At 33.8% G+C, this 13,042-nt stretch overlaps 1 protein-coding gene across 3 annotated transcripts in view; it reads right to left on the bottom strand.

Annotated features, from left to right (window-relative positions):
• The window catches only part of GRID2 (glutamate ionotropic receptor delta type subunit 2), a gene marked incomplete at both ends in the record, with an annotated part of 1,485,932 nt that overhangs the window by 284,039 nt on the left and 1,188,851 nt on the right, over nt 1-13,042 (bottom strand). The gene's annotated exons all lie outside the window — the stretch shown is intronic.

Raw genomic sequence — 13,042 nt, forward strand, 5'->3', positions numbered from 1 at the left:
TTAGTAGTTTATTTTAATTTCAGTTTATTATAAGCATTTGGCCTCTATTCCTTTAGGCTTGTGTCCTTTTGTTTTTTTGTGTGTGTGTTGTACTGGGGATTGAACCCACAGGCGTTCTACCCCTCAACTACACTCCCAGCCTGATTTTATTTTTAGTTTGAAATAGTATCTCATAAATTGCCGAGGCTGACCTGAAATATGTAATCCTCCTCTCTCAGTTTCCTGAGTACTAGAATTATAGGTGTGCTGCCATCATGCCCTGTAAGGGTTTAATATTTTTATAAACAATTAGATTTTATATAAGCAACATGTCTTAAAATTAAGTGCATGCTTAAACATTAGTATTTGTGATGGTCATTACTAATTAAGTGGCTATTGCACACATGACAAGCGATTGACCTATACTAACCTCACCATGATGCCTCACGTCCAGAACTAGGTAAGGAACTCAGGCTAAAAGAATAAGTGTCTTGATCAGAGTTGCACAATCTGTGAGGGAAACAGGTAGGATTCTAATGTAAGTCTGTCTACTCCAGAGACCATAATGTTTCCATGGCAAAGTATTGACTCTTATTTAAATATTTCTTTTGCCATATTTGTTCTAGGTGTGTGTGTGTGTGTGTGTGTGTGTGTGTGTGTGTGTGTGTGTGAGAGAGAGAGAGAGAGAGAGAGAGAGAGAGAGAGAGAGAGAGAGAGAGAGAGAGAGGAAGAGGGAGAGATTGCTCTTTGTATTCAAATAGAATAAATATATCTGGAAGCTGAGTATGTTTTCAGTTTTCTTTTTTTCATGATACTCTTCCAGGATTTTCAAATAAATCTTGGAGGAGATGATATCTATGTGTCCCAAATTATCCATTTCTAGATTGATGGTTAATTTGCATTCTATAATTTCTAAACTAGAGAAACAGCTACCACTGAAATTCTTTGAATTAGTATAGGTGTCCATCTCTAATGACTGATATTTAAGGACAAATATGTGTCTTTGGCATAAGGTTGAAAATCAGATGCTGGCATGCTTCAAACTCTTAACTTTTGGGAATGAAAAGAGATGCTTTGAAATACTGAACTATATTCTGAACAATAATAAATGCCCAAAGTAATCCACAACCATGAGCCATGAATCTCATTTAATGTATACCTCTGACCTTTTTGTCTGTTTCTAGATGAAGTTAACTAATGATTTCCTGGGGTAAAACCAACACTAACACTGAGCAAAAGTACTGGGAATACTCTATGCAGTCCCCCAATCTCTATCACATGCAAAAATGTGTTTCAAACAATAAATTATGAGCTCTGTTTGTTGGAGTAATATTTGTGCCAATTTCTAACTGTAACTTTCAGCAAATTAATTTGTATTTTATGCTGTTGATGTGTATCATTTACTCTAAAAGAACTGCTGTGATAATTCCTTTTTTTCTTTACACATTTGCTGCATAAATGATGCATTCAAAAAGTATTATTTGATGAGAAGAATTTTCAAGAATACTCCAACTATTGGGCTCATTCTATCATTTGAAAAAGAAAAACTAAAGTGTCAGTGTAAATGAAGAAGTGAGGTCACTGGCAGGATAGAAAGTGAGCTACATGTAGCAAGGGTACAGCTTAATGCCAGAATGACGGAGTATTTATTCCTGGGACATATCATAATTATCTTAGAATTAATATAACAATAATACTTTTGTTTCAAGAGAATAATTTAAAGTTCTTTTTTTTGGGGGGGGGGTTGGTACTGGGGTTCCTGGAAGCCCTTCTACCTCCGGGCTACACTCCCAGACCTATTTTTATATTTTTTTATTTGGAAACAAGGTCTCTTAAGCTTGTGCAGCTGGCTTTGAACCTGCGCGATCCTCCTGTCTCCGTCTCCCAAGTGTGGGGATTACAAGCATGCGCCATCACACCTGGCAAAACTAGCGCCCAACGTGGGGCACGAATCATTTTTTTTTTTCTATTCAGTACTGGGAGTAAAACAATATAAAAACAACACTTTAAACATTTTTCCCACTGTCTAGTAGAAGATTCTCTAAAATAGTAAAATAGGAAAAAAAATGAAACATTCATCTTCATTCATTCATCTGCTATAAATATAAGAGGCAAAGCCAGCACCCGATAGAACCTGAAGCCCATGTTGTGGTTTACGGGAAACCCTCCCAGCATATGATCAGCCATGTGCTGCTTGGGAGTGCTGGAAATCAATCTAGGTTTAACTATTAGAAAGCTTCCATTTGGTGAAGGTGAGATCATAGTCTAGGAAGAAATTGTTTTTGCTTATATCTACATATATAAGTGTTTTGCCCAAACCGTCACACTCATAAAATATTATCCAATAAATTGTTTCCTCTTACTCCTTCTTGAAAAGAAAATTGAAAACAAATGTTGGAATCTTTAATATAATCAGAATTCTGTGACATTGGTTCATCATAAATATTAGTTTTACTACCTGAATATAGATTTATACTATAAATCGTTTAGTTGGTGAAACTCTTTTGTACACAATAACTTTTTTTAAAGGGATACCTTAATATATTGCCTATATGAAGCTCCTGATGTCAGAAAAAGAGGCAGTTTATTTTTAACATGCTTCAAGTTTGGAATAGCAGAGCACTTTGTAATTTAGAATAAAGGCATGTTCCCTCTAGTAGTTTCTGATATCAAGATCAGCGTATAAATTTGCCTTGAGACATGCCTGCAATAAAAATTACAGCTTGTCTGATTCAGTGTCGTTCCATTATTGCACACCAAGACAGCACCAAAGGTGACGAAAATAAAATACTGCAGCAAAATGAAGTGAACAGAAACAGCTTATTATAGAAAAAGAGGGTGCTTTAGGAGCCCAGAATAAAAAGGGAGTGCCTATCACAGTGGCCATTTTGGCTTTTTTCATGCTAATAAGATTATAGAGCAATAACAGAGGAATTGCCATAGCCTAAGTTATGAATCGCTACACGGCCTCTCATAGGCTATTCTATAAAATGTAATCTTCAAAAAAATTGTATCTGAAGGTCAAATGCTGAGTGGATATTATTTAGGCATGCTCAATTATTGTTTCAGAATGCAAAATAATCCTAGAATCATCTATAAGCATCTAGTACATAAATTAATTCACAATGGCAAGTACTGACAGTTCTTTTTTAACAATAAGTATTATTTTCATAGGCCACGGAAGGAATGGAGACAACCAGAGTATTTCAAAGTAAAATTATTTGTGAATATATTCACAAAAAACGACTCAATTTTTCTCCCTGACCACATTTCCCACAAAACCCAATGAATACTTACACTGTGAATCTACTAAAGCTGAGCCCCCTCTGTTACCCGCACTCATTCACAGAATAAAAAAAAAAAACAAAGGTATATACCTTCCAGTGGTGAATGATAAGAAAGCAAGTGTTTTCTACACTAATCAGCTTCATTACCTCAACATTTTACTCATGTTCTTTATTTTTAATTCTCATTCTGGTCCCCTGACAAATTTGTATCAACCTATTTATATTAAACACTACTGAGAATGGAAAAGTATTAGGTAGTTTCTTGTATGAACATCATGTACAATGAGGAACTGTAAAACTTAGGGCAATTCTATAGAAATAAATTTTAGGAATTTACGTGGACCTAGGCTGATTTCAGTGTCTTCCATGAGAAGAATAAACATTTAAAACCCCTTTAATTATTTTAAATTAGTTCTGATATGTGTTATAATCTTATAATAGATAAACTGATAGCAGTAGCTTTTGTATTAGGTAAGTCAGAATTTAATGTCAAGCAAGTCTGTTATCCATGACCTGTGTGATGTTAAATACTCCCACAAGCTTCTGATTCTTTATCTACGGAAAGAATACATGTCCTTAGAGCGATAAGAGAATGAGTCACAACACCCTTTGATCAAGTTATCTATCCTATTTCAATATTTCTAATAAATTTATCTCTGTGGAGTTTTTTTTACTTTGCAAAGTCATAATGCTTCTTTATAAACACTATTGAAGAGATTCATGCGTTGGAATAGAAGTTAATAATATCTGATTTCCCTTCTTAGTACAACATTGAATGAATCTATGATACTGACTATTCATAATTTCTTTATAGCATCCTCTTTGGGAAGGTCATAACTTTATAGTAATGAAATTATGTTACAGTGAATGCATTGCTAAAATTGCTTATATTAGTAAAACTCTCAACTAGTTAAAAAATCTAATGCCTAGTCCTTCTGTGTTAAATTTTCATTCATATTTCTTAACAATTTTCTATTAACAAGACGGTAGAAGCTACTCATATGGATTTCCATGTAACTTTAATAAACCTGTTTGTCCCATTCCCATCATCTTCTTCTTTTAATAAAATAGAGTCTAGTTGTGTAGAATACTCACCAACAAATGACAAGCATGAGCTGCCAGCTTACTCTGAAGTGTAAATCTAATTCCATTTTTTATGGAATGGAACAAGTCAACTCAAGTTATTATATCAGAAGGGATTTTTATTTGGGGTGGGAAGAGAAATGAAATGTGGCTGATAGGATTGGCACTAGACACTTCAGGCAAAGGGCTGACAGTGGAGAAAAGACTAAGAGGGGGATATGACAAGCATCCGGGCTCATTTTAGGCCTCCCCAACTCTCTCTCCCTATTTTCCTCTTCTGGATGCTGATTTTAGCATCTGCCAAGAAAGTGATATTGTTACAGCCCCAGGGGCTCGACTAAGACCCCGAGGGCTCTTTAAAGATGATGTAAAGAGCCTGCTTAGTGTTGTCTACTGGCCATAGCAGCTGACAGCTGTTATATAGAGCATAGAGACAGATTTTCTAGCTTAGAAAGTGATTCAAAATGTTAAACCTAAAAGAACAACTAACATCACAGAATGAGAATGTGCCACGCCACTCGGAATCAAGAAGGAAGTGAGGACAAGATTGGGATGGGAAAACAAAGCAGAATTCCACTGAAAGGTACTGTCAACAGTACTATGCTGGGTAGTCTTCTAGTTTCTGAAGCCATGAGTTTTAAAGACATAACAAGTGAATTTCTGTTTCAATCTTTGAATAAATTATTTCAGTATCTCCAATTTTTTATTTCCTTTCCTATTAAACAAGGGAAAATATACTTTTCTATTAAGGTATATTTAGGTTGAATTAGGTGTTGCTTTTAATACATTTTGCTTAGTAGCTAGCATTCCATAAATCCTTAATTACTAGTGGTTACAATTACAAATTTTATTATTATCACTATTACTTTGTTGCCTACTATTATTCTATTTCTAAAATGGCCAACTTCTTATTTTGCTGATGATTAAATTTATTCTCAGCTAATCTTTCTTCCTTACCTGTGGCCCTTCACTCTAACTTCCCCTTTCATATAATCTATCAAGTTCTCTCCTTTTTACCTTCTAAATTTCGCAAATCTGTCCCTACTTTTGTCTTTCTGCTGCCAATAATCTTGTCATTTTACCTAGAGATTTGTTTCTAAGTCTTTTCCTTATCTTTACTTTTACCCACAGCTAATTCCACATCATAGCTAAAGTATTTTCTACACGAAGATTACATAAAATGAGGAAATGTGAGGAAATAAATTTATTTAGTGTAAATCTAATCACGTTGCCATCTTATTTGAATATTTCTCACATATTCCAGTACCTTTCAAAAGTTCTTCCAATTCTTTAGCCTTTCAGGTCTTTTAAAGTTTTGGTTTAGATCTTTTTGCTTCCATTTTTATAAACAATCATTTCTCCCATTCATATTCATAATATAGGCCAAACATACCATTTCCTCACGTGTCATCATGCCTCCGAATCTTGGTAGGCATTTTCTCTACAAAAGATGCTTCTTTGTCTAACTGGTGAGTTCCATCCCTTTAAAAGCAAATTCCACTGTCTCTTCAGTGCTCTTCTAACAGTTCCAATAATTAACATTTTAGCACTGTGTTATGAAATGTTATTCCTTTACATATTTTGTTAGACTATATCTTCCTGGTATTTTTATCATTATTATTATTATTATTATTATTATTAATTATTATTATTATTATTATTTTGTGGTACTGAGGATGGAGCCCAGGGGCATTCTACCTCTGAGCTACACCCCCAGCTCAATTTTTTATTCTTTATTTTGAAACAGGGTCTCACTAAGTTGTAAAGGGCCTCACTAAGTAGCTGAGGCTGGTTGCAAACCTGGATCCTCCTATCTCAGCCTCCCAACAAGTACTGGGATTACAAGTGTGTGCCACCATGCCTGTCTTTTATTCTTTAAAATTTATCTTTGCTACATAGAATCTAGCCATGGGTCTAAAAATTAGTCAGCAGTCAATGAGGCTCATTTGTTTTGGCTAGTTTTTATTACAATTTCACCTAGGAAAGTCAGCATTCTCATTAAATTAGCATTGCATAAACATGGAATTTTTATAGCATGTTATCAGCCATTCTGTGGGTGAGTTATCATGGCTGGAAGTATTTTGTGGTTAAAAAAAACAACAGAAACATTTTTTTTCCCCTAGAGATCTTTGGAAATTTTTTCTGCAGCAAAAATCAGTAGTGAAAGTTTTTTCAGTCTCCTGGTGAATTGCTTGCCAAAACAGTTTGGCATTTATGTAAAATAAGCAAATTGAGAGGTAAAGCAAATAAAAAATAAAATCCAAACCAATTGGTAAAAAGTATTTGGAAAAAGCTGAAGTCATAGTTCATGGTTCTGGCAGGCATAAGACCTGGAAGAAAGTAGACTGTTTCTTCTACTTTTTAATTTTTTATTGGTGCACTGTACTCATACACCCTAAAGGAGTACAAGATAGTAGAGGCATACATGCACACATCACTCATTTATCCCTTCCCCAATTCCCAACCCAATCACTTCTTCCTCTCTCCTTCTCACGTTTGGCATAGCGCTTGACTTGGATATATTTGTGAATGTACATCACGATTTCTAGAAGGGTGACAGTGCAGAAAGAGAGAAGAGGTTGGTATGAAGAGTGATTTCTAACTGGCATAGCAGAAGCAAGATAAACCAGAAAAGTCCTCAAATGAGTTTGTTAACTGAAATATTTCAAAGTAATATAAAGAAATGTATAGTGTTTATAGCTCAAGAAAACAAAAATATTAAGAACAGTAGAGAAAAGTCACCTCTGAAAATACTAAGTATTAATATACAAAATTAAATTTTAGGATTTATTTTTTTCTGGTAGAATATATATATATATATATATATATATATATATATATATATATGGAAGATGAGTATGTATACTCTAGTTACAGGATAGACAAATAAACACCATCCAAAGGTTTCCACTTTTCTGTTTTATTTTTAGAATAGTGAATTGCCACTTGACTTTGGGAAACTATATTTCTCAACTTAGTATGTCCTTCTCCTCAGCAAAGTGTTCCCTATCTCCTCAGATACAGATACAATTTGTACAGAAAGTCTGATGAAACACAAGGGTATCAAGAGCATATGGTAGGGCAAACAGGACCCTTTGATGTCAAGAAGGAAAAATCTGGCTTGCAGATGGTCTGGGTCATACTTGAGAGCTCAGTGAGTCATTTTTAGTGTCTGAGGGGTATTCCTTTTCAAGGAAAGCAGGATCGGGAAATAGATGACTGTTCTCTAACCCCGAAAGCACTGGATTTCTTGTTATGAAAACATTAAAGCCAAAGTCACTTTAATGAAATAAATGGAGTTCTCCTAGATAAGATTAGACTGTATGGCCTAAAAATATGCTTTATGAGGCAAGGTAATTCAGGAGGAAGTTAGCCACAGCCATGTCCATGGAAACAATGGACCAGCACAAAAGTGCTTTCCGTGGTGCTGAAACCTCTTACTTCTCTGGATGGTCGGAGTCCTTGGGAGAATAGCTGAAGTCTGAGGTTTGAGAGATACCATACAGGGGAGAGGATAGAGACTTCTGTTCTTGGGAGGACAGAGTAAAATTCCCAAGTGAGGTCTTCTAGATGGAGAGATTCTCTATAAGGGGTATCATATGAGAACCAAAGAATTGGAGATGTGTAGTGCCATCAGGTGCAGGGTTTCATTAAGAAGACTGGAATAAAGCCTAAATGGTACAGGTTTCTTGCACCTCTTTTCCATTCTTCTCCCTGTACCTGTCACAAACCCTCCCTTATGTAGAAACAATACATCACAACTAAATAACTAAATAACAGCTTCTAATGCTTTGACTATGAACTTCTTATTAACATATTAATTGTACAAATTATTGTGTGACACTTCCAAATTTGTATTCATTATGCACTGATCATATCTATCCTCCCTCCTATCCTCTTTCTTCAACTTTCTCTCCCTAATTCTTATTCCCACCTCTTTTACTTTCAAGACATTTTTGGGTGTGGGGGTTTTGGCTTACTTCACTTAACACAACGTCCTTCAGTTCCATCCATTTTTTGCTGAAAATAACAGAATTTTGCTCTTCTTTATGGCTGAATAAAACTCCAGTGTGTATGAGTGTGTGTGTGCATATGTGTGTGATATTTTCTTTACTCATTTATATATTGATGGGCACCTCACAATAAAAGATGAATATGCATGTATTTCTCTTGCTGACTCAATTTCCTTCAGATTATATACATATATAAATTATATATATGAAGACCAAAGAGAATATTATATATATTTTCCACATAATTATATTATATATAAAATTTAATTTATATATATATATAATTTATATATATTCAGGAGGATAGTTGGATCATATGGTAGTTTAATATTTAGTTCTTGAGGAAACTCCATATTATTTTCCATAATTTATGTCTTAATTTATATTCCCACCAATAGTACATAAGGGTTTCTCTTTCTCCACATTCTCCCCAGCCTTTAATTTTTTGTTATCATAATAATTATTATCATTATTGTTATTATTGCCATTCTGACTCAAATGAGATCGAATTTCAGTGTAGTTTCATTTGTATTTCCCTGATGGCTAAAGGTGTTGAACATTTTCCATATATTTATTGGCCATTTGTATTTTATTTTGAGAAGTGTCTGTTCAGATTATTTGCCTATTTCTATTAGATTGCATTCTTTCATTCTATATATATTCTGGATATTAATTCTCTTATAGATGAGTAGCTGGCAAAACTTGTATACCATTCTTTAGGTTGTATCTTCATTTTGTTAATTATTTAATTTGCTGTGTAGAAGCTTATTAATTTGATATCATTCCCTTTGTCAATTCTTGCTTTTGTTCTTGAGGTATCAGAGTCTTATTCAAGACTACAACTAGTAGTTTAAAAGTTTCAGGTCTAATAATAGGTTTTTGGTTCAATTGAGTTTATTTCTGTATAGGGTGAGAGATAAGTCAGGTTTTAAGCTTCTATATGTGGATATCTTATTTTCTATTTACCTTTTGTTGAAGAGGCTGTCTTATCGAATTTTGGCACCTCTGTTGAGAATCAGTTGCCTGCAGACACATGCATTTATACTTAGTTTCTTTATTTTGTTCCATTGGTCTGTGGATATGTGTTTTAGTCAAACTATGCTGTTTAGTTACTAAAGCTTAGTAGTATGTCTTGAATTGTAATACTTCCAACATTGCTCTTTTTTGTTCAGGATTGTTTTGGCTACTAAAGGTCTTTTGTTCTTACACTTAAATTTAATTCATTATTTTCATTATTTTTATTGTTCTTTTAGTATACATCTCATTTATTTCTGCTCTTTTTTTTTGGTGGTGGTACTGGGGTTCCTGGAAACCCTTCTAACTCTGGGCTACACTCCCAGACACCTATTTTTTATATTTTTATTTGGAAACAGAGTCTCTTAAGCCAACAAGGCTGGCTTCGAACCTGCACAATCCTCCTGTCTCCGCCTCCCAAGCATGGGGATTACAAGTGTGTGTCACCATGCCCAGCTGCTCTGTTCTTTATTATTTCTTTCCTTCTACTGATTTTGGGTTTGCTTAAATTCTTGATTTTTTTTAAGATCTTGAGCTGCATCACTAGATTATTTACTTTAGATCTATTTATTTGTTTTATGTTTTGCTTTGTTTTACTCATTGTAATAAACTTTCTTCTTAGTATTTCATTATCTCACAAGTTCTGGTATGCTTTATTTCCATTTTCATTTGATTCTAGGATTTTTTAGGCCTTCCTCACCTCCCTGGTTTGTTAAATTATATACTGTTCAAAACTATCTTTAAATCTCCATGTTTTGTATATGTTTTGATTTTTTTTTTGCTGTTGATCTCTAGCTTCATTCCATTGGAATTTGATAATATGCAAGATATTATTTCATTTGAATTTATTAAGATTTATTTTATGACCTAATATATTATCTATTTTGGAAAAAAATTCATGTGCTGATGAAAATAATGTATATTTTGCAGCTGTTAGATAGAATATTTTGTAGTGTTTGATAAATGCATTTGATTTATAATGTAATTTAACTGACTTTTCTTGTACCCTTTTTTCCCCAGATTATCTATTGGTGAGAATAAGGTAGTGAAGTTGCTCACTATTGTATTGGGGCTGTATCTCCCTGCATGCCTAGCAATGTTTGTATTATTTAGTTTGGGATCCAATATTTGGCAATACATTTTATAATTATTTTATCTTCTTGATGATTTGTCCCCTTGATCAATATGTAATGACCTTCTTTTCTGATTTTGTCTTAAAGTCAATTTAGTTAGGTATAGATACAGCTACTGCTATTTGAATTTGAATTCCATTTGCTTAAAATATCTTTTCCCATCCTTTTAATTTTAGTCTGTACATGTCTTTGCAGATAAGGTGAGTTTCTTGCAGCCAGCATGTTGTAGGGTCTTATTTTGACCCCATCAACCAGTCTGTGTCTTTCAATTAGTGAATTAAGGCCATTCTCTTTCAGGGTCATTACTGATTTTTTCTTTTGCTTGTCTTGAATACTCTATGTTCATTTTTTCCTATTTTATTCATCTTAGACTTTTAGTAGTTTAATACATTGTTGTTTTATTTTATCCTATTTATCATTTGCATTTCTTTTTTTTTGTGGTACTGATAATGGAGCCCAGGGGCAGTCTACCTCTGAGCTACACCCCAAGCCCAATTTTTTTATTTATTAAAAATATATTTTATTATTTTAACTTCCAATTTTTTGTTCTTTATTTTGAAACAGGGTCTCACTGTGTTGCAAAGGGCCTCACTAAGTAGCTGAGGCTGTCTGCAAACCATGATCATCCTGTCTCAGCCTCCCAAATGCTGAGATTACAAACATGGGGCCACCAGACCTGGGTATCATTTGCATTTCTTTTCTTTTCTTTTTTTTTTTTTGGTGGTACTGGAGTTCCTGGAAACACTCCTACCTCTGGGATACACTCCCAGACCTATTTTTATACTTTTTAAAATTTGGAAACAGGGTCTCTTAAGCCAGCAGGTCTGGCTTCGAACCTGCGCGATCCTCCTGTCTCTGCCTCCCAAGTGCGGGGATTACAAGCGTGCCACCACGCCCAGCTATCATTTGTACTTCTAATCTGTAGTGAGATTTATTGTTTGTCATGCTCTCAGGATTGCTTTAAATTATGTTTATATTCTGAGTATAGAATTTCCTTAAGTATTTGCTATAATGATGGTTTAGTGGTGATGAATTCTCTTAGTTTATGGTTATCTTAGAAGTTCTTCAGTAATCTTGGTTGGTGGTTATTTTCTTCCAGGACTCAAAAGATACTGCTTCATTTTCTCCTGATGCTTTTGCTGACACATCTGCTATTATTCTAACTAGTTTATCTTTAAGCGTGACTTGGACTTTCATGAAGCTTTAATATTCTTTCTTTGTTCTGTATTGTTTTGGCATGTTAACTGTAATATTTTGTGGATAGGTTCTTTTATGTTCAGGTCCCTTTGGGGTTCTAAATTCCTCCCTTTCCTGGATGTCCATGTCCTTCTTCCCAAGATATGGAAAATTTTCTGCTATTATATTTTATCTTTAAGTGGTGTTCCAGAGATCTTGTACATTCTTCTCATTACTATTTTTTCAGAATTACTTTAAAATGCTTATTTGATCTTTATTTTAAAGAAGTAAATAGCCATTAGAATTTTGAAGGTAGAACAAGTATGTGTCAATATTCATGAATCAGGATACCTCTCCCTTCTTAAACATAGCCCCTCTGGGGTAGATGACTAGGTACAGAGATTATAGTCCAAAAAGTGACACAAAAATCCTTTCTGACAGATTCAGGAATATTCCCTGTAGTCTATTTCAAGCAGAGTAGTCAGATGCACTGTGACACTCTCTATACTATAGATAGAATTATTACAGGTAAAATCAGAAGTTTGTGTGAAATAGATGCATTTGAGAGAGACCGAACACTCTCCAGCAATTAGAAATATTTGTATTTTTCATACAAACTTAAAATATGGTTCAAACTTATGGATAAAATGGGTCTTTTTGAGATCACAAAGATAGAAATGCTCTGATCTCATTGCTATTAAACATAATTAATGAAAATAACTTTAAATTCTCTCTAAAATGACTCATAAAAGTGTACAAGAACAGGCATCTGAAAATCCAATTGGCTTTTATGAGTTCTTTATGACATTTTGAGCTAGGGAATAATTTTTGTCAAATTAAAAATTCTCAAATTCAGTGACCCCTGTATTTTTTCACTTGATGTTGCTGACATATTTATCATTTATGATAATAATGACCTGTTTGTTAAATAAATAAATAAATAAATAGTATATATTAATATTTAATGATGAATACACATATGTTTATATAAAAGGCTACTTAACATATTGAACTTAAATAATATGTGATCAGTATTGGTAAAATATGTATGTATGTATGTATGTATGTATCTATCTATCTATCTATAATGTTAACTAAGCAAAATAACAAAAGGCCCCTGTAGTCTGTAAATTCAATTACCCTGCAGTTTTTCTGTATATGGTACAATTTGCGTGGAGTTTCTTACTCATATATTATGAAAAGATACAATGATTATTTATGCCAGCACACTAGAAAAATATGCAATATTCCTAAATTTGTGTTGCCAGCATTTCACTATGTCAACATCAACTAATTGTAAAATACATGTCATAATATCTTCAAGTAATGCAGTAGAATTCAGCATGGGCATAGTGGA

Source organism: Muscardinus avellanarius (assembly GCF_963383645.1).
Source record: "Muscardinus avellanarius genome assembly, chromosome: 6".
Classification (NCBI taxonomy): domain Eukaryota; kingdom Metazoa; phylum Chordata; class Mammalia; order Rodentia; family Gliridae; genus Muscardinus; species Muscardinus avellanarius.